The sequence below is a fragment of the Quercus suber genome, unplaced genomic scaffold (assembly GCF_002906115.3).
Source record: "Quercus suber isolate HL8 unplaced genomic scaffold, Cork oak 2.0 scaffold_14, whole genome shotgun sequence".
Classification (NCBI taxonomy): domain Eukaryota; kingdom Viridiplantae; phylum Streptophyta; class Magnoliopsida; order Fagales; family Fagaceae; genus Quercus; species Quercus suber.
This window is the reverse complement of record NW_027069479.1, coordinates 855,077-878,618: the sequence shown is the minus strand read 5'-3', so window position 1 is coordinate 878,618 and position 23,542 is coordinate 855,077. Positions and strand designations below refer to the sequence as shown.

At 39.2% G+C, this 23,542-nt stretch overlaps 1 long non-coding RNA gene across 1 annotated transcript; it reads left to right on the top strand.

Moving 5' to 3' along the window:
* Positions 1-22,832: 22,832 nt before the first annotated feature.
* LOC136070731 (uncharacterized) lies at positions 22,833-23,405 on the top strand. The gene is made up of 3 exons (XR_010631967.1): positions 22,833-22,919; positions 22,999-23,224; positions 23,327-23,405. It is a non-coding gene; the product is annotated as an uncharacterized LOC136070731 (long non-coding RNA).
* The last annotated feature ends 137 nt before the right edge of the window (positions 23,406-23,542 follow it).

Below are 23,542 nucleotides of genomic sequence, written 5' to 3'. Positions count from 1 at the left end.
TATTATTCATAGGTCCCACTATACTATTTCAACTAACTTTTACCTTTATCTACAGTACTTTTAATAATAAGTTTTCGATTTCAACAAAATAAGCGGTTTTCAAATGCATCCTTAATATTTGGTATTGATGGAAGACACATGTCACAAATCCATATATTCTATGAGGAAAGGCTGGGTATGTGGGTACCACAGGTTAAAAAAATGAAAAAGGAAAAAGTAATCCATGCATGAAACCCAGCCATACTTATCTCTTAGGATTTTTTTTTTTCCTAAATAAAATTTAGTTTCAATTTTTTTTCCTTCTTTATAGATTTATATATACTCTATATAGGTTGTCCACATCCAACGGTGGTGGTGGCTTTAGAATTTTTTTTTCCTTCTAAGGAGTAAAGAGAAATTTTATTTATTTATTTTGTTTAATGAAGAAACAACTTTAACAGTAATGCTATTGACACGACACTTTCATAATAAAATCTAGGTGGCAAGTTGTTAAAGGTATGTAAAAAAGTGATGTTAGTTGTAAGTCTAGATAAAAACCAATTACAATATACCACTTAACTTTTATTGTAAAATTATTGTTAAAGTAGGACTAAAATAATTATATTTAACCTTATTTCAGCTAAGTTTAAACAAAATTTAGGTTCAAAGTGTTCAAAATTTTTATTTAAGGGTTAATATATATATATATATATATAATGTATTTTTTTTTTTTGCCAGGTTAGGGGGTTCAAATGAACCCCTTGGGCTAGCTGTAGCACCGCCCATGACATCCACACTTTTATTAGTTTATATAATATTCTAGGGTGATATTAATTCTTAGTATATAATATCCTAGTTGTTAATAAAAAAAAAATCAAGTCTTGTGAAATAAATTTCTCAAAAAAAAGAAAAGAAAAGAGTGAAATAAAATCTGTAAGGACCAAATTTGGGTCCCTAGCCCAAAGGATGGATGATCTTAGGCCCAAAAAGCCCAATACAATGAATTTTTAGAGAGTGGGTTGGAAAACTGAGCTTTAATGAGTTGGACAACAAATAAAGTGGATTCAGATGACAAGAAAAGGAAGATAGACTGATTTAATCTAAAGAAAATTGTCCTCGGTACCGTTCGAGGAGATCAGTTCTTATATATTTCTTTCAAGTTTGATTAAAAATTCAGTTCTTGATTGATACAGTGTTTTTCTCTTAATTTTTTCGATCCTTCACTTCAAGATCTTCTTTCTATTTTATACTATCCTCCTTCTTCATCCCTACCCTCCACGTGTAGATTAGATTACTAGTGTTGATCCTTGTCCCATCAGCACCTTGTTAAAATCTTTGGGGAGTAGTTGTAAGGCTAAAAGATATTGTTCAGGTATCACTTCTTCATTAATGCGGCTAGAGAGTTAGCTACAGAACATTTAATGCAGTGGTAGTAGCTTTCCCTTGAGATATTTCATGGTCTCCTTTTGTCCTATTCCTTTTGGATACTTATCCTCTTCAGCGGAATCGTTCGGAACGTTGTTCTTGGTGTCAAACCACACCTTCTGACCTTAGCTTTGCTTAGCCGAGGTAGTATTCCTCCTCGGACCGCCTTCTTAGTTGATCGTGATCAGACTTTATCTCTTTAATTACCAACACAGATTCATAGGAAGGTGTTTGCCCGTCCTCGGATTGGGCCCTCGGTCCAATATATTCATAGATACGTACTCCTTGGCCTATTACCCCCCCGACCTAATATATTCATAGATATGTCCTCCTGGGCCTATAACCCCTATAATAACCCCTCGAGATTCTTCTTTTTGGCTTCTCGGGAAGAAAGGAGGATTTCGATGTCACTATAGTTAGTCCATGCTCATCATACATCACCTTTACTTGCACAGATGCCTTTTTAACTACCCTAGATACGCTCCTGACGCTTCGGCATAAGAGACGCACCTTCATTAAAATTTTACAGTTCCTTGTCCCCCACATTCTACAGCGCGATGTGGATCCAACAGCTGAGGATTTTGTTAGAACCGGGGTGGGAGTTTTCCCGCTTGTAACTATCTTTTTGATATAAATACTGCCCAAATCAATAATTCTTCTCACTTTAGCGCTCATATACTGAACCTACAAGCTTATTCAAACTACTTATGCCCTTATAAATTTCAAGAACCTGTCTGAGGAGACCTTTCATCCCTTCGTAAGTCTTTATAAACTCTTCCATTTATTTTTCCACTTACCTTTCTTTTCTCCATGTCTATTCCTCCTCGGCCTTCTTAGTCTCTCCTTTACTATCTTAGCACTTTTAACCCCTCTCCAGATATGGGTAGATTTGCTTACCTGGTAGATTCTGAGAAGGGTATAGAGGACTTTAGAGCTCAATATAGGATTCTACCAAGTGCATTTATTAGGTATTGCAAGGAATGGGAATGACACGAGAAAAGGCAAGAGGGAGAAGTGGTGATCCCGATGATTGCCTTTATAGAGGGAGGAATGAGAATCCCCATGGGTATTGTCACTAGGGATTATCTTAGGGCCCATAGGTTAGCTCCCACTCAATGTGCCCTAAATATGTTTAGAATCTTAGGTAGCGTTGATGCCTTTAATGAGAAAATAGGTTTAGATCTCACCCATCATGACGTTAATTGGGTTTACAACCTCCATCACTTAAAGGGGCAGGGGTATTACCTAAAATCTAGGTACCCTGAGGTTAGGCTCATCCAATGCCTCCTTGATTCCAACAAAGGCCTAAATAAGGACTTCTTGATCGTATCAGGGGAGTGTCACTATAGTTAGTCCATGCTCATCATACATCACCTCTACTTGCGCAGATGCCTTTTTAACTACCCTAGATACGCTCCTGTCGCTTTGGCATAAGAGATGCGCCTTCATTAAAATTTTTCGGCTCCTTGTCCCCCACATTCTACGGCGCGATGTGGATCCAACGGCTGAGGATTTTGCTAGAATTGGGGTGGGAGTTTTCCCGCTTGTAACTATCTTTTTGATATAAATACCGCTCAAATCAATCATTCTTCTCACTTTAGCGCTCATATACTGAACCTGCGTACTTATTCAAACTACTTATGCCTTCATAAATTTCAAGAACCTATCCGAGGAGACCTTTCATCCCTTTGTAAGTCTTTATAAACTCTTCCATTTATTTTTCCACTTACCTTTCTTTTCTCCATGTCTATTCCTCCTCGGCCTTCTTAGTCTCTCCTTTACTATCTTAGCACTTTTAACCCCTCTCTAGGTATGGGTAGATTTGCTTACTTGGTAGATTCTGAGAAGGGTATAGAGGACTTTAGAGCTCAATATAGGATTTTGCCAAGTGTGTTTATTGGGTATTGCAAGGAATGGGAATGGCACGAGAAAAGGCAAGAGGGAGAAGTGGTGATCCTGATGATTGCCTTTATAGAGGGAGGGATGAGAATCCCTATGGGTATTGTCACTAGAGATTACCTTAGGGCCTATAGGTTAGCTCACTCAATGTGCCCCAAACATGTTTAGAATCTTAGGTATCGTTGATGCCTTTAACAAGAAAATGGGTTTAGATCTCACCCATCACGACGTTAATTGGGTTTACAACCTCCATCACCTAAAGAGGCAGGGGTATTACCTAAAATCTAGGTACCTTGAGGTTAGGCTCATCCAAGACGTCCTTGATTCCAACAAAGGCCTAAATAAGGACTTCTTGATCGTATCAGGGGAGTGGCATGATGGCCTCCCCTATCCGACGAGAGAGGGGAAGCCAGGCGGGGCTCTAGGTCTAGGTTGATTATTTTAATGTCATCCCTTTTTCTTTTTCTTTGGTTTGTGTTTGTGTATGAGTTTTCCTTTGATTAGCTTTACTTTTTTGCTTATGATGTTTTTTGTTTTTCTTAATGGTTTTGTAGATAAGAACATTGCAGTTCCCAACTTTGGTCTTGTTAATCAACTAAGTTTAGAGAAGATGCTAAAAGCCAAGGTGTTCATCCATAGTGATGGTCAGCTCAGAGCGGCACACCTGATTCTCGGCTACACCCCTATATCTACTAGAGCCTCTGTGTGAACGTGTAGCAATTGCTAGACTTTTGTGTGTGAACGTGTGATGTTGTAGCTGAATTGTAGGACAACTAGGCCTCCAGAAGTTAGAGAGAGAGAAAAGAGGAAGATTCAAGAAAGGTGAATAGGACAAATTGTTATTAAAGTTCTGATTGATACATTGTGTTTCCAATTACACCCCTTTATACCATCTATAACTAACTCTCTAACTAACCCTTCCATTCTAACTTCACCAATTGACCCTCCCAATCCTTATGTGTTGATTGTTTACACAGTGGGCCACTCACCAATTCACTCTAATACAACAATAGCACAGCTGTCCAAACAATTCAATGAATTAACTAATACTCACAATCCTAACAATTTCCCCTCCTTTAGAGCACCTTGCCCATAAGGTGTGGAAATTTCTGCTGGAGATCAAATAAATTCTCCCAAGTGGCATCCTTCTTGCTCTTACCTTGCCACTGAACCAATACTTGAGTAATGACTCTGTTCCTCAACTGATGTGATCTGTCAGCCAAAATAGACACCGGCTCAGGGGAAAGAACCAAATCAGCAGACACAGTTAGTAGTGTAGACCTAGGCTGCACATGTTGGCCCACTTTGGTTTTGAGATTGGACACATGGAAAACAGGGTGAATAAGGGAACCAACTAGTAAATCTAACTTGTAAGAAACCTGCCCAAGTTTCTGCAAAATATGAAATGACCATAGAACCATGGAGCTAACTTTCCTAGCTTCTGATGATGCACAAAGGCTTGTTTGTAGGGTTGCAATCTGAGTTAAACCCAATCTCCCACATTAAATGACCGGTCCACCCTCTTCTTATCAGCATACTATTTCATCCTTTCTTGAGCAGCAGTGAGGTTGTATTTGAGCAAGGATAAGAGTTGCTGTCTATCCTTCAAGAACAAGTCCACAGATCCTACTTGAGTGGTGCCAGGTACATAATCCATAACTGTAGGTGAAGGATATATTATATAGAGCCTCAAATGGAGTTAGTTTAGTGGATGTATGGAAATTGGTGTTAAACCAAAACTGAGCCAATGGAAGCCATTCCACCCAAGATTGAGGCTTGTCAGCTGCAAAAGCCCGTAAGTAGTGTTCCAAACTTTTATTTACAACCTCAGTTTGGCCATCCGATTGGGGATGGTAGGCAGAAGACATAGCTAATGTAACCCCTTACAATCTCAACAATTCTGACCAAAATTTAGATGTAAAAACAGGATCCTTATCACTAATAATGGATGAAGGCATGCCATGCAATTTGAAAACATAATGCATATAAAGATTGGCTACCTTGGCAGCAGTGTAAGGGTGAGAAAGAGGGATAAAATGAGCATACTTTGTTAACCTGTCTACCACCACAAACACTACAATCTTCATTTGTGACTTAGGCGGCCTTCCACAAAATCCATACTTACATCCGTCCAAGGCCTCTCTGGGATAGATAAAGGCTGTAGCAACCTAACAAGATAACAAGTCTCATTCTTAAGTTTCCGGCACATATCTCACTCCTTAATGTATTGCTTCAAGTCCCTACTCATACCAACCCAATAGAAATCCTTCTTAAGCTTGTAATATGTCTTCAAAAAACTTGAATGACCCCCCAAAGGCCCATCATGCACTTGCTGCAACACCTTGGTCTTTAGATCACCATTGAATTGACCCAAATATAACCTGCCTTTAAAAAACAGCAAGTCATTACAAAGGGTAAAACCTTTTGGAGCAACCTGACCAGATTGAATAGCTTGCACAATATTCTGGACAGTAGGATCAGATGCATAACTATACTTAAGATCATCAAGCCAAGTTGGAGTAGGAAAAGAAATCATGCACAAGGTACCCACAGCAGAATCAGAAGGTTCTATGGAAGCTTCAGATAGATTTTTATCCTTTCTAGATAGAACATCAGCCACCACATTCTCCTTACCATGCTTGTATTCCACAATAAACACATAACCAAGTAGTTTAGTAATCCATTTTTGTTGTGCAGGAGTTCCCACTCTCTGTTCAAGCAAGTATTTCAAACTTTGATGATCAGTTTTTATCACAAATGGCCTCCCAAGTAGATAAGGTCTCCACTTCTTCACAGCAACCACCAAAGCCAACAACTCCTTTTCATAAGTAGAGAGAGCAAGATTCTTACCCTTCAATGCTTGACTATGGAATGCAATAGGTCTTTAAGATTGCATTAAAACAGCCCCTAACCCCAAACCTGAAGCATCACACTCAATAGTGAAAGGTTTGGTAAAATTTGGTAGAGCCAACACAGGTGGGTAGGACATAGCATTCTTGAGTAGCTGAAATGCTTGAGAAGCTGCTGGAGTCCAAGAAAAAGAATCTTTTTTAAGTAAAGCAGTCAAAGGGGCTGCCATTTGACCATACCCTTTCACAAACTTCTTATAATACCTCGTCAGACCCAAGAATCCTCTCAAAGCTTTAATATCCTTAGGGATAGGCCACTACTGCATGTCAGTAGTCTTCCTAAGGTCTGCCTTCACTCCTTCCCCTGAAATAAGATGCCCCATGTACTTCACCTTCTTACAAGCAAACACACACTTAGAGTTCTTGGCATACAGTTGGTATTTAGCTAAAGCCTCCAATACCAATCTAAGATGACAGACATAATCCTCTAAGGTCTTACTATACACAAGAATATCATCAAAGAAAACAAGAATAAATTTCCTCAAGAATGGCCTAAAAACAGTGTTCATCAAGGATTGGAAGGTGGAAGGGGTATTGGTTAAGCCAAAAGGCATCATCAAAAACTCATAATGACCTTCATGTGTACGAAATGCAGTTTTAGGAATATCTTGCTCCTTCATCCTAATCTGGTGATATCCAGACCTTAAGTCTAATTTGGAAAATACACAAGCTCCAAACAACTCATCCAACAATTCATTAATTACAAGAATAGGATATTTATCCTTAATGGTTTCTTGATTTAAAGCCCTATAATCTATACACATCCTCCATGAACCATCAGCTTTCCTCACCAAAAGAACAGGAGAAGCAAAAGGACTACAACTATTTCTAACGAAACCAACAGATAATAGTTCTTTCACAATCTTTTCAATTTCATTTTTTTGATAGTATGGATACCTGTAAAGTCTTTGACTGATTGCCTGAGCTCCTTCCTTCAAGGTAATTTGATGCTCATGACCTTTTAAGGGAGGCAGATCCACAGGGGTAGCAAAAACAAACTCAAATTCAACTAGCAGATAAGAAACTTGCTTAGGCAACTGAATTGAACATTCTATAGAAGTCAATTCTGACTGAGCTGAGATGTGTAAAACCAACCCTTTCCTTACTGTGTCCTTCAAGAACTGAGTGCCTTCTTGCAGCTGTGATTTTGTACTTCTCAAACCCTGTAAGAGCACCTGCCTTTGAGCATAAGTAAAACTCATGGTCAATAGCTTAAAGTCCCATTGAATAACCCCTAATGTAACTAGCCAATGTGTACCCAGTACCAAATCACATCCTCCCATCTGCAACACATGCAATTGCACCAAGAAATCATGCCCTTGTAACCACACTGGAACTTCTCTACACACTCCCTGAGTTCTTATTACCTCTCCATTAGCTACCTTAACCTCCAAAATCTGTGAGGTATCCACTGGAATATGTAAGTGTGAAACTAGAGTTGCATCAATGAAATTGTGTGTGCTACCTGAATCTATAAGGATTACAAAAAACTTTTGTTTAATCCTACCCATCACCCTCATAGTGCCTGAGGTGGGAGTACCACTTAGAGCATAAAGAGTGATCTCAGCATCTTCTTGATGCTGCATACTAGACTCAGAATTTCTAGTAATCTCCTCCAACTCAGTGATTTGCACACCTGAATTTGGTTCATGTACTTCATCAATAAAATCAAGAAGGAACAGCTTAGCACTTTTACACCTATGCCCAGGGATCCACTTCTCATCACAATTATAACACAGCCCTTGCTTCTTCCTTTCCTCCATTTGGGCTGGGGATATTCTCTTAATAGGTAGTGTAGAGTTAGGATCTAATAAGGGCGGGACTTTAGGCAGACCTAAGATTGAAGGCTTACCTTGCTCCAATTGAAATATGGAATTCTTCTTGCAACTTAGATGATATTCTTCTTGGATCTTGGACAACTCAAAAGCTTCATTTAGAGACTGAGGATTAAGCATTCTCACAGGAAGTCTGATCTCATCCTTCAATCCACTAAGGAAGCAGCTCAATTTATGGGATGAAGACAACCCTTTAATCCTATTGGATAAAACTTCAAACTGAGCTTTATACATGGCTACTGAAGATGTCTGTCTTAATCTTATAAGTGTCTTCATAGGGTCATTGTATGAATTGGAGCCAAACCTTACATGTAAAGCTTGTACCAGAGATTCCCAATCGGAAAAAACCCCTATTTCCTCACTATCTTGGAACCAAATCAACGCCTCCCCATCCATGTGAAACAAAGCCAACATCAATTTCTCCTCCACGGGGGTATTAAAGTACTTGAAGTATTGATTATCCTTGTAAACCTAACTCGCTGGATCCTCACCAAAAAATCTTGGAAATTCCAGCCTCACTGGACTAGACAAAGTGATCGCTGAAGAACTTGAACCACGATTCAGCCCACTGTTTGGAACTCCTCCTTGATCAGAAGCCCCCAATCTCTGTAGCAGCGAAGCTCTAATTGATACATTGTGTTTCCAATTACACCCCTTTATACCATCTGTAACTAACTCTCTAACTAACCCTTCCATTCTAAATTCACCAATTGACCCTCCCAATCCGTATGTGTTGACTGTTTACACAGTGGGCCACTCACCAATTCACTCTAATACAAAAATAGCATAGCTGTCCAAACAATTCAATGAATTAACTAATACTCACAATCCTAACAATATCCAAGACCTTCCAGGCACCGAAGTGCATTATAAAAGCCAAGGACCTGTGCTTGCGTTAGATAAGCATTGTTGTTCCTGGCTTCCTTATCACCGCTGCCATCCCAGAAGGAACTCTCACCACTGATCCTATCCCGAAGGGCATATCGAAGGTAGCACTGCCATACCAATGCGCTGCCAAGAAAGAGGCAACTCCGTCCTAGCCCACGGTCAAGGGAGAGGAAGAGGTTGTTGAAGTTTCTGATTCCGAGGACTTTGAAGGTGATTTTGAATTTTTTAACCAAGCTTCATCTCCTGAAATCCTACTTGGTGACCTTCCCTTCCTAACGCGCAAACTAGCCAAGCCCAATGTGACTTCCCCTTACCTGAAGATATGGGTATACAACGCAAGTCCAGGGTGGGTCTTCTATCAGTCATTTAGTCCCAAGCTAGGGACAAAGCACCCAAGAAGACCACTCAAGAGAAGCTCCCCCCTCTTCCCCCCTCCTTGCCTCCCCGGCCTAATCCCGTGGACTATAAAAGAAAAAGGGAAGTAGTGGAAGGAGGGAAAGGCCCCCTCCCTAAAGAGGCTGAGCACTAAAGAGGAGGTAAACATGCCAAGGGAGCCCAAAACTTGGTAGAAAAAAGAGTTGAATCCCAAGTTAAGGTCTCTGCTTAGACGCCTACTCGCCCTAGTGCTAGACGGAGCTCCCTTGCCCGCAGATGCTTCAATTGGAAACCTCCAAGACGAGAAGGCTAGCTACGTGGTAGAGCAGGCTTTACTGCCACCAAAAGATATGATTGAATGATGATCAATGAGGAAGCACGAGGTCTTCCTCAGCTTAAAAAGAGACCTCACTCTGGTTGATCTTTTATTAACACTTTTCCTTTTTTTTTTTTTTTTTTTACTCCATACTTATACTTTGTGATTTTGTTAGTACTTCTTCTCATTTCTTCTTCTTTTTTAAAAGGTTGTCCAGGCTGCCACAAAGTTGAGGAAATAGTCATAGCTCTACCGGGATGAAGGAGAGGAGGAGGGCAGGCGTTGCTGTGAAATCTTTTGAGCTGGTAGAGAAGAAGTCCTAAGAACTTAATGCCAAGCTAGCTAAAACTACCGAGACAAGAAAAGTGTCGAGGCCACCCTGGACGTGGTGGAGAGGCAGGGGAAGGCTAGCGCAAGAGCTCCGCAAGTTGAGGACAAGCTCTCTGCTGTCAGAAGTCAGATCAAAATTTGACAAAAAGCTAGAGGGGCGAGAAGGCCAAGGAGAGGCGAGAGGAAGGCTACGACTAGGCGGGAGAGATAAGAAGCTTCAGGGTAGAGGTCTCAGGTGTGCAGATTCTATTGTTCCAAGTTGGAACTAGGCCTCGACTGAGCTGGGGTTAGGCCTCTCTTTCTTAGAAGAGCAAAATGATGTACTACCCTCCAGCCATCTTGCCTGAGCTTCTTGGGCTCTCAAGGCTGCCGTGGATCTCCAAGGAGGCAGATGGAAGGAAGGAAAGCCTAAGCAAAACTCTTCCCACACCTAACATCTCCTTGAAGTGTGCAGAGCAATTTGAGGATGTTGAAAAGGAGAGACAGATCGCCAAGGAATGACCAGGATGCCCTCTGCCTCAGATGCCCCTAAAAAGCCCTCTAAGGAGAAAAAGTCTTCCTAAAACATGGAGATTGTGCTGGCAAACTCTTCCCATACCTCCTAAGGAAGACTTAAAGGCAAAGACCTCAATCTACCAGGCGGCTCCACCAGCCTCCAAGACTCAAAAGGACAAGCTTGTAATCAAGATGAAACCTTAAGCTGTCCTCTTTCCCCTCCTTTTTTTTTTTTTTTTTTTTTTTTTTAATATATTCAACCTTTTGTANGCTGTCCTCTTTCCCCTCCTTTTGTTGGGTTTTTTTTTTTTTTTTTTTAATATATTCAACCTTTTGTAATCTAATGGCCTTTTTCAGAGGCTTAATGTTAATGAAAATTGCAAGTCTTTCTTTTATACTTGTGATGTTTATATTGATCCAAACATAATCTCTGTTTCATTCAATACTTAATAAATGTGATAATGAGGTATAACATGACTTATTTATTTGCATAAGTGACATCATAGCTGTCACACATCACATGACCAGAAGTAGGACATGTTAACCTTACTAAGTCCACAATCTTAGCAAAATATAACTTTAACTTTTAAAAACATACACAATGGTGTAGCATCCATACATGTCTAACTCTGCTCAATCCCTCACTCATTGTGGGTTTAAAGGATTGGAGGGATAACTAATTCTTAAACAAATACAGGTATTCTTGCAAATGTTTTAAGTGATGCTCATAAGCATGTTACTACAGTGAGGATCTCTGCCATTTAGAATGGCCAATTCTATCTGACATTCAAATAATCAATAAAAAGTACTAATTTACCTCAGGCATGTGGTCTGAGGATCCAAAAAGACAAAGGCTTTGTTTGATACTTAGCAGAATGATAGGAATTATTAATTTACCCAAAGTAGGTGGTCCGAGGGATCAAACGTAACTAAGATTCTGTTTAATACTTAGAAAAATGATTAAAAGATATCAATTTACCCAAAGTATGTGGTTCGAGGAGCCAGGCATGATCAAGGTTTTGTTTGATACTTAGAAAAATGTTATGAAGTGTAAATTTACCTAAAGTAGATGGTCTGAGGAACCAGACATAACTAATGTTCTATTTAACACTTAGAAAAATAGCTTAACATATCAATTTACCCAAGGTATATGGTTCGAGGAGCCAGGCATGATCAATGTTCTGTTTGATACTTAGAAAAATAATAGGAAGTATTAATTTACCCAAAACTTGTGGTCTGAGAGCCAAACATAGCTAAGATTCTGTTTAACGCTTAGGTAGATGTCAGGAAGTATTAATTTACCCAAAGAATGTGGTCCGAGAAGCTAGGCATAGCTAAGGTTTCGTTTAATACTTAGATAGTTAACCCAAAAATATCAATTTACCCAAGGTATATGGTTCCAGGAGCCAGGCATGACCAATGTTCTATTTAATACTTAGAAAAATGTCACGAAGTGTTAATTTACTCAAAGTAGATGGTCCGAGGAATCAGACATAACTAAGTTTCTGTTTAACACTTAGAAAAATGGCTTAAAATATCAATTTACCTAAGGTATGTGGTCCGAAGAGACTAGCATGACCGAGGTTCTGTTTAATATTCAAACAAATAATAGAACGCATGACGCACAATATAATAGATCCAAATATGGTAAAGAAATCTTTCATTAATAATAATACCTTCTTAGGTTGTTTATATTCTAGGGGCATGGTACAACTTTTTTATCTAGATCTTCAAGATAATATGCACCTATTCCAGTCACTGATGTGATACGATACGACCCTTCTCAATTAGGCCCTAACTTTCTTCAAGTTGGGTTTTTGGCAGTACCCAAGACCTTTCTTAATACTAGGTCTCCAGGCGCCAGTGGCTTTAACCTTACATTTGAGTCGTACCTCTGCTTGAACTTGTGTTGATAGAACACTAGCTGAACCATAGCATTTTCCCTTCGCTCTTTGATTAAATCTAAACTCTTCTCCAATAGTCCATCATTGCTGCTCTAAGTAAAAGAGCTTGTCTTCAGCATTAGAAATCTTGTCTCTAGAGGAATCACAGCCTCGACCCCATAAGTCATTGAAAATGGCGTTTCTCCAGTGGACCTACGAAGTGTAGTTTGATATGTCCAAAGGACGTGTGGTAACTCTTCCATCCATTTTCTCTTTACGTTATCCAGCCTCTTTTTGAGCCCACTCACTATAACCTTATTGACAGCCTCGGCCTGTCCATTTTCCTGTGGATATGCTGGGGTGGAATATTTATTTGTTATGCTCAGGTCATAATAATACCTCCTGAAGGCTTTGCTATCAAATTAAAAACCATTGTTCGAGGTGAGTGTACGAGAGATTCCAAACCGAGTGACAATATTTTTCTAGATAAATCTCTTGGCATCCATATCCCTGATATTTGCTAATGGTTCAGCTTCAACCCATTTGGTGAAGTGATTTGTGCCGACCAGTAACCATCTCTTATTCTTTGTTGCCTTAGGGAAAGGCCCTACAATATCTAAGCCCCATTGAGCAAAAGGCCAAGGGCTGGACAGAGGATTAAGGACACCTCTTGGTTGGTGAATGTTTGGGGCAAATCTCTAGCATTGATTGCATTTCTTCACATACTCTTGTGCTTCTCTCTGCATATTTGGCCATCAATATCCCTGAGTGACAAAGATCTGCCTCTTGTGTAACTTCCATAAATCTCCTCATGTAACTCTTCTAGGAGTAGTTCAATTGCTTCAGGGTGTATGCATAGCAAATATGGGCCAGAAAAAGATCTTTTATACAACTTTTGGTCCTCAAATAGCCAAAATCGATAAGCCTTTCTCCGTACCTTGTCGGCCTCAGATTTAATCTCGGGATAAATGTCTTCCTTAAGGAACATTACAATAGATTCCATCCGGCTAGGACCCACCCTAATCTGATGAATATGGACCACATTTCTCCCTACTTCAGTAGGTTTACACAAGTCTTCCACAAGGATCACCCGATGTAAACTGGTTCAAATATTCCTGCATTCTGAGATCTCTGGCTTCTAACTCTCCTTGAACGTGGCCCACAATCAGGCTTGAATAAGAAAATATTTTCACTGCTTTTCCACCTATTTTCTAAACCATGGTCATCCCTACCAATAAAGTTTTATACTCAGCCTCATTGTTTGTGGCCGAGAAGCCCAATCTTAAGGATTTTTCAATTGTAATCATCTTAGGAGATATCAGAACTAGCCCCACTCCAGATCCTCTATGGTTCGCTGCACCATCAACGTATACCTTCCAGGACACAAGTTCTTGTAAAGAGATTATGCCAACTGATTTTTCATCCATGTTTTGCTTCTCTATTCTCTCTTCTAATGGGGTTTTAGCAAACTTAGCCATTAGATCAAAAAGGACCTGACTCTTGACAGAGGTGCGAGACATATACTTGATATCAAAAGCCCCTAGGATCGTACCCTAGTTGGTAATCCTCCCTGTGTAATCAGCACTCTGAAGTAGAGATCTAAGCGAGAGCTGGATTAGGACAACAATTATGTGTAATTAGAAGTAGTGGGGGAGCTTACGCGTAGCATGCACCATTGCCAAAATGGCATTCTCCAATGGTAGGTAATGGACCTGGGCCTCATGTAGTGATTTGCTCACGTAATAAACTGGCCTCTGTACACCACTATTAACTCACACAAGCACCAGGCTTACCGTATGGGAAGCCACAACAATGTAAGCAAACAAAACCTCATCCACCTCGGGTCTTGACATAATGAGTGGCCAAGATAGGTATTCCTTCTGCTGTTGGAAGGCTAAGACACACTCTTTGATCCATTCAAATCCCTTCCATTTGTTCAAAAACTGGAAGAAAGGTTTACACCTATCTACTGATTGAGAGATGAATCAGTTTAGAGCAACAGTCATCCTTGTTATCTTATGGACCTCTTTGGGATTCTGAGGTGGCTATAAATTATTGATTTCCTTAATTTGGTTAGAGTTGACTTCAATTCTGCGGTGTGTAACTATGTACCCTAAGAACTTCCCCGATCCAACACCAAAAGAACACTTAGAAGCATTAAGTCAAAGCTTGTGTCTCCTTAAGATCTCAAAGATATTCCTGAGATCGTTAACATGGATTTTAACTTACTCTTAACCACCATATCATCTATATAAATCTCAATGTTTTTTCCTAACTGTGGTTCAAACATCCTGGTCATCATCCTCTGATAAGTAGACCTTGCATTCTTCAGACCAAAAGGCATCACCTTGTAGTGGTAATTCCCAGTAGGGGTAACAAAAGTTATCTTCTCCTGATCACCCAAAGCCAAAGGTATCTGATGGTACCCTTGAAAAGCGTCCAAGAAGCTCATCTGATGATGGCCCACAGTAGCATCCACCAACTAGTCTATTCGAAACATGGGAAAAAGGTCTCTGGGGCAAGTTTTATTCAGATCTGTGAAGTTCACACATACTCGTCACTTCACATTCTTCTTCTTCACTACCACTGTATTGGCTAATCACTTAAGGTAGAAAACTTCCTTAATAGCCTCAGTTTGTTTAAGCTTGTTCACCTCTTTCTTGACAGCATCAGAATGCTCCTTAGATTAGTGCCGATGTGGTTGCTTCCTAGGAAGGACAGCAGGGTTGACATTCAGACCAAAGGGCATCACCTTGTAATGGTAATTCCCAGTAGAGGTAACAAAAGTTATCTTCTCCTGATCACCCAAAGCCAAAGGTATCTAATGGTACCCTTGAAAAGCGTTCAGGAAGCTCATCTGATGATGGCCCACAGTAGTATCCACCAACTAGTCTATTCGAGACATGGGAAAAGGGTCTTTGGGGCAAGTTTTGTTCAGATCTATAAAATCCACACATACTCGTCACTTCACATTCTTCTTCTTCACTACCACTGTATTGGCTAATCACTTAAGGTAGAAAACTTCCTTAATAGCCCTAGCTTGCTTAAGCTTGTTCACATCTTTCTTGACAGCATCAGAATGCTCCTTAGATGAGTGCTGATGTGGTTGCTTCCTAGGGAGGACAGCAGGGTTGACATTCAGATGATGGAAAATAAAGTCTGGATCAACCTCAGGAGCTTCATAGGCATTCCATGAGAACACATCAATATTCTTCCTAAGAAACGCTAACAGTTCTTCCTTCTCCTGAAGAGGTAATTGAGGTTCGACTTGAAAAAACTTCTCCGAATCACCATTTATAGCAATTTCCTACAGCCTCTCATACTTTGCCTCTTCTGACACCGTATCTATAGATAAGACTGGGATCCTTGATTATTATGAGCCCCCCTCGGCAGAGGCCGAGGACTTAGCTTCAGGTTGATGCATAATTATAATCACGAGGCACTGCCTAGCCATGAATTGACTCCCCATAAGCTCCTCAATCTAGTCCCTTAATGGATACTTTACCTTTAAATGCAGAGTTGAAGAAATGACCCCTAGGGTATGGAGCCAAGGCCTTGCCACAATGGCAGTGTAAGAGGAATAAGCATCCACCACAATGAAATCTACCTCTACCACTTCCGAACTTGCCTGTACAGACAATCTAATTTGACCCCTTGGGATGACAACTTTCCCATCAAAACTTACTAAAGGTGAATCATAGGCTATTAGATCCTCAGGCTTTAAGTTCAGCCCTCTGTACAAGTCAGGGTACATAATCTTTGCACCATTGCCCTAGTCTACTAACACCCTTTTCAGATCATATCCTCTTATCCTAAGGGTGACCACTAAAGCATCATCGTGTGGTTGTATGGTTTTAATTTTGTCCTCGTCTGAAAAACTCAACACTAGTTAAATCTCCACTCTGGCCCTCTTCAGCTCAGAATTAGAGTCCCCGATGGATAGCCGAGCTACAGACATCACCCTGGAAGGATGAGAACTAGTTCTTCTAGGTGTAGCAAAGATGACTTAATTGTGCCTAAAAGGGGCCTTGAAGAAGTATTCCCTTGAGCCCCTGGCCTTGATTGGTCTCCTTGCCTATTGGGCCAATATAGAAACTATTGTAACCTTCCATCCCTAACCAATTGGTTCAAATGATTCCATAGAGTTCTACAGTCCTCGGTGGTATGCCCTCGTTCCTGATGGTACTGGCAATGAAGGCTTTGGTTGCGCCTCATGGGGTCTCCTCCCATCTTGGTTGGCGTTTTAAAGTATGGCTCATTCTTGATCTTCTCCAGGACTTGATGTACTAGCTTTCAAAACACCGAGTTTATCATATGAGGAGCCATAGACCTAGATTGCCCAGCAAAATCCCTTTGAGGCCTACTATTATTGTATCTTTCTTACCTAAAATCCTTCATGTCTTGAGGGATAACCTCAGTCTTTCCCTTTCCTTATTGCTGATTTTCCACGACCCATTTGTATTTGTCGATACAGTCTATAAGCCGACGCACACTCCTTACCGGCTTCTTGGTCAAGGATTTTCTCAAATTATGCTCGGTGGGCAGGCCGACCTTGATGGTCCTTATAGCCATGTCATCCAAATCCTCATCAATCTCATTAAACATCTCCCAATATTTGTCCGAGTACATTTTCAGGGTCTCTCCTTTTCGCATGGACATGGATAACAGGAATCTAAGGGCTAAGGAACCCTACTACACGTAATAAAACGAGATCCAAACGCTCGGGTGAGCTCCTTAAAGGAATCAATGGAACCTGCACCTAGGCCATCAAATCGCCTTATCGTCATAGGCCCCAAGCTGGACGGGAATACCTTACACATCAAGGACTCATTCTTGGAGTGCGTAGCCATTCTTTGGTTGAAGTGGCTCACATGTTCCACAAGGTCTATTCGACCATTGTACATGGTGAATGTGGGTTGAATGAACCGCCAAGGAAGTCTCCCTCCCTCAATCTTATGCCTAAAAGGTGATTTGGAAATTTGGTTAAGCGCTCTGCTTATTGTATCATTCCCCAAACCTTTGGAAGATGAGCTTTAGTTTTTGCACTCATGGTGGTAGTCCTCATCATACGAGAAAGACTCACTAGGGGGAGTCCTCGATCTGAGCCTGTAACTGTCATCTCCTTCCTCATTGGAAGAAGAGATAGACCTTGAGGGAGTTTTTCTTTGTCGTTCATGGTGTAACTTCCTCCGTAGATGATCAATCTCCAACTACATGTTTCTAGCATTCTCTTCATGAGAGACATGGCTTCCACCCCAAGACTGGCTCCTAATATGGGTAGTGTGCACACTTCCTTCCTGATCCATTCTTTGTTTAAAATCACAAAAGTGATCTTGACACTGAGACCCCATAGATTCTGCCCGGTTTGGACCTGAACCTACCCTAGTTGAACGTTAAACTCACTATAACACCAGAAATTCTCATAGACGGCGCCAATTGTAAGGACCAGATTTAAGTCCCTAGCCCAAAGGATGGATGAACTTTGGCCCAAAAAACCCAATACAATGAATTTGTAGAGAGTGGGTTGAAAAATTGGGCTTTAATGAGTTGGACAACAAGTAAAGTGGATTCAGATGACAAGAAAACGAAAATAAACTGGTTTAATCTAAAGAAAATGGTCCTCAGTACAATTCGAGAAGATCATTTCTTATATATTTCTCTCAAGTTTGGTTACAAATTCAGTTCTTGATTGTTACAGTGTTTTTCTCTTAATTTCCTGATCCTTTCCCCTTTGAGTCTTCTTTCTAGTTTATACTATCCTCCTCCATCATCTCTACCCTCCACGTGTAGACTAGATTGCTGGTGTTGATCCTTGTCCCATCAGCACCTTCTTGAAGTTTTTGAGGAGTCGCTGTAAGGCTGAAATATACTGTTTAGGTATCACTTCTTCATTAATGCAACTAGAGAGTTAGCTACAGAGCATTTAATGTAGTGGTAGCAGTTTTCTTTTTAGATATTTCATGGCCTCCCTTTGTCTTGTTCCTTCTTGATACTTATCCTCATCAGTGAATCATCTAGAATGTTGTTCTTGATGTAAGACCGCATCTTCTGACCTTAACTTTGCTCAGCCGATGAAGTATTCCTCCTCAGACCGCCTTCTTTGTTGATCGTGATTAGACTTCAGCTCTTTACTTACCAATATGAATTCTTAGGAAGGTGTTTACCTATTCTCAAACTACTTAATGTTCTCGGATTGGGCCCCCGGCCTAATATATTCATAAATATGTACTCCTGGGCCTATCACCCCTACACTTGTGATTTTATGGTTAACTGTGACGAATCATATATTGCTATTGTAGCCAGAGATTGGAGAAGGACATTAGTTTTTGCTCTTAGAAAACAAGAAGAAATCAATATCCTTGTCCAAGCTGAAGACGAAATAATCAATTGGGAAACTCAAAAATTGGTTTCACACAATATTAGTTAAGCCATTGTTGAAAGTGATGCGAAGATTTGTATAGATTCTATTAATGGACCATCCATTGCTACTCTTTGGAGGATTCAAGTTTTATGTTCAGACACTACTAAGCTGGCAGCTCTATGTTATGGCTTGTTTGGATAGAGGGCGGAAGGAGGGAGAGTGGAGGGGAGTAGAGTAGAGTTGGCTAAAAATAAGTTAATTTTGTGCTAAATCTACTCTATTCTACTATACTCCTCCTCTTTCCCCCTCAATCCAAACAGACCATTAGTTTATTCAATTCAAATGGACTCCTTGAGATGTAAATCAAGTTACCAATTTTTGGTTTCCTAGTCATTCAAAAACAAGTATTCAGGTTATTTTGTTTTTTTACATTGCCTCTTTGTTTTCTATGATCTAATAGCTCTTAAGTAGTCTAGGATCTTGGTTTCTTAGCTGTTGTATTTGGTTTGTTTGTTATTAAAATTTCCTTGTTGATTATCAAAAACTAGTTATTCGAGTTTGCAATTAAACTTAAAAAGTTTTTGTTCATTCAAGTAATTATAGAATATTTTAGGAGTACCATAAATGCACACTCTTCCCCTTTCTCATAATAGTGGGCCCTACATAATGGAATCTACTATTCATGTGAGAGACAAGAGTATGCATTTATAGTACTTCCAAAGTATTTTATAAATTTTTTTTTTTTTTGGCTAAACAAAGAATTCTATAGTTTTTTCATTCATTGATGGTCCTAATAGTAAATGACAATTCAATTAGATTGATTTGAGGAAAAAGAAAAAAGAAAAAAAGAAGAGTATGTGCTTAAATTAGTGGTCTTAAAAGGTTTTAATTCATTGATGGTATTAAAATAGTTTGATGTGTTATTCTGAAGGAGATGAATAGCTTAGAGAAAGATGGAAAGGCAAATCCCCTTTTTCTTTAAGATCAACCTTAGAACACATTCCTAACTTCTTTTTTGATAGATATGGATGGGAAATATTTCCACCAAAGCAAAAAGGCCTAGAAAATTCTAACACGTGAGTTGTCTAGTACCTATCAATTGCCCAACATGGTAGCCTTTCAATCTACTTGGTTGACACCCACTGAACCAACCCAACCAGCTCCCCATGGTGACAATGACTAGGGCTAACAAATGACTCTTGACACTTAGCTCCCTAGTCTTTGCATGTCCTCCACTCCACCATCTTTACATGGAAAGACTTGCATACTACATACAAAAATCCTTTTACAAATTCGTATCCGCTAAGTATAGGAAGTTAAACCTGAAGATCTCGAGGTCATTAACTCCACTCCCTCTACTATGCTCCTTACAAGAGAAGTGCCTAAATTCTTGAAAACGTGGTCAGCTCTATAACACTATAGCACCAAGCCTCCTCCATTTCAAGGTACGCTCATAATTTCTTGACTCTCATACTTTTAGAGTTCTTGGAGATTATTATGAGTTTTTGACTTAACCTTCAAAAGGTTTTTGGTTGGCACCACATTGGTGCAATTTGTAGTCTATAGGTATTTCATTCTTTAGGTATTCTGACACTACGGGCTTGAATGATTGGCTTATTAATGATTGCATCATCAAATATCATATAATTTTAACATATGATGTCAACTTCATGATGACTACTCTTATCACACTTAGATTAAAAAAAATGATAGATGGGTAATTTCAAAAGGAATCGTACACATTCAAGAATAATGGAAAATGGAATAGTACACATTGAAGCATTCATTTATATACTCATTTAGGGTCCGTTTGTTTTGGTGGTAAATGATTTCAGGAAATCATTTACCACCTGACCTATGTGTTTGGAAGGCAAAGGAAAATCCATTTTCCGGAAAATATGCCTTAAGTTTGACCAAATTTTCAGCCTTGACCCAGAAATGGTTTTACGCTTTTATTTTACCTTCAAACCATTTCCGGGTCTCGCACAAGAACACAGAAAAGAGAAGAGAGCCTCTGAGAGAACGAGTGAGAACGAAAAACAAGCCGAAAACACTTAACAAGAGCCAAGAACAAAGAAAAAAAGAGCAACCAACGCAGTCCGATCCACCAAAAAAGGAGAGAAACCCAGAACAAACGGACCGATCCACCAAAAAAAAAGAGAAACCCAGAACAAACGGACCGATCCACACAGTCCGATCCAGGTCCCAGAACCCAGTCCGATCCGCGCAGTCCGATCCAAATCCCACAACCCAGTCTGATCCACGCAGTCCGATCCACGCCGGCGACATTGAGCGAGCCAAGAACGCAGAACCATTTCGACGCCATTCGACGCAGTCCCAGACCATTTCAACGCCGTTCCACCACCAGCAGTCAACGGCGAGTCCGATCCACTCAACGCCGTTCCACCACCTCGCCGATTTCAGCGCCGATCCACCGCCACACTTAACGGTGAGTCCGATCGGTTTTTTTTTTTTTTTTTTTTAGTCTAAAGCTTTGGATTGAGTTTTTGAGTGGCTGTACAGACTCATTATAAATTATTACACCAGATTTTTGGGATTATATATATATATATATATTTATATATTTATTTATTTATATATTTATTAAACTTATCAATTTGAACTATCAAATTTTATTGATAAGTTTGATTGTAAAATATTATATATGTATTTATATATTATTGATAACTACAGATTTACAATATTAATAAGTTTGAACTATCAATAAACTATATATTGTAAAATTGTATTTATATATTTACATACACAAACTTATGAATTTGTGTAAAATTGTATTTATATATTTACAATTTTACACAAAGTCACTAAACTATCAACATCAATTACATGAAATACTTAACTACAATATGCTCAGACTCACAGATTGGTAGTAGAAATAAATACATAAATATATGCATATTTATTTATAAATAAATATTTATATATTTAGTTATATATTGACATAAATATTTATATATATTTATTTATAAATAAATATTTAGTTATTTATTTATAAATATTTAGTTATCTTTTACATAATGTATACTGTGAGCAATTTGCTGTGAGCAATTTGTGGGGGAATTTTACATAATGTTTATTGTGAGCAATTTGCTATAATTTTACGTAATGTTTACATAATGTTTACACTTGCATATGTTATACTGTTTTGCACATTGCATTGTTGTTCCTATAATTTTACTGTGAGCAATTTGCATGCATTTTCCAGGGGTTGCTTTAGAAGTAGTCACAGAAGCTTGTGGACACTGTATTTCCAAGTTCCATTTTTTTTTTTTTTTTTTTATAGAATTTGACTAGTTGGGTTTGTGTAAAATTTGGCTAGTTGGGTTTTGTGTATACAGTTTTGGAGCTTGATATGTATACTTTGATATAGCAAATGTTATTATGTTGCCTATTGGGTTATGTATACTTTCAAGCTTGAGACATGACAAATTGTATGAAATTTTTCAGCATTTGGTTTTATTATTTTTGATCGGTAGAATATGTGTGTGTTTAAGTTGTATTATGATGACTAATAATGCGAGACATGATGGTATTGTGATGATATCAATGTGCAGTTATCAATGTGATGGTTTTGTGATGGTGTAAACATTCATTATAAATAGAATGCAATGTGATTTCGTACTCGTTATAAATGTGGTTTGGATGTTTTTTGTTTGTAGTTGTTTTTATTTACATACCTCTTAGATCACAGTGTTTGTGATTTTGTTAGATGAAGAAAAAAACCAAAGCCGCAATTCTTGCCTCAGTTGCATCTGTCCTCCTTGTGGGGGTTACATTGTTAAGGAAATTGCGACGTAGACATAGACGATTGCCTAGGGCGCCTTATGTTAATCATGCAGCCGAGAGAGAGGAATACATAAATAGTATTCTGCATGGAAGTGAGATAAATTGTGTGAATCAACTTAGGATGAAGCCTAGAGCTTTTCACCAGTTATGTCACATCCTCATTGAGGGGGAGCACGTACGCCCGACTATTCACATGCCTGTTACGGAACAAGTGTTCATTTTCTTACACATTATTGGTCATAATGTGAGGTTCCGTGTAATGGGTAGTCGGATCTATAGATCAACTGAGACTGTTCATAGATATTTCAAGGTTGTCCTTAGGGGGTCCTGAAATTATATAGAGCTCTAATAAGACTGCGTAGCGAAGATACACCCCTAGAGATAAGGAATAGCAGAAGGTTCTACCCATATTTTAAGGTAAATATTGCGACTTGTGTATTTTTGTAAATTGTGTAGATTTATGCAATTTTAAACCATTATGTGTGTCGAAAAATAGGATTGTGTTGGAGCAATAGATGGTACACATGTTCGTGCATCTGTGCCAACTGAAATACAAGGAAGATTTCGTGGTCGCAAAGATAGAACCACGCAAAATGTGTTAGCTGCCATTGGTTTTGACTTAAAGTTCACATATGTATTGGCTGGATGGGAAGGCAGTGCACATGATTCACGTGTGTTAACTGATGCATTTGCTAGGCCAGGGGGATTTTCAATTCCCAACGGTATTATACAATTACTTCACCTTTTTGGTTTATTAGTTTAATAAATATTGTGCATTTTCCTAAGCATAGTAGTGATTGAGTTTTATTTTTGAATATATGTAGGTAAATATTATCTTGGTGATGCTGGGTATGGTAATAAAAATGGAATATTGTCACCTTATCGGAGTGTGCGATATCACTTGAAAGAGTTTAGTGATCGTCCTCCTGAGAATGACAAAGAATTGTTCAACCTCCGACACTCTTCATTGAGAACTACCATTGAGCGAGGGTTTGGTGTGTTGAAAAAACGTTTTCGAGCGTTGGATGCAGAACATTTTA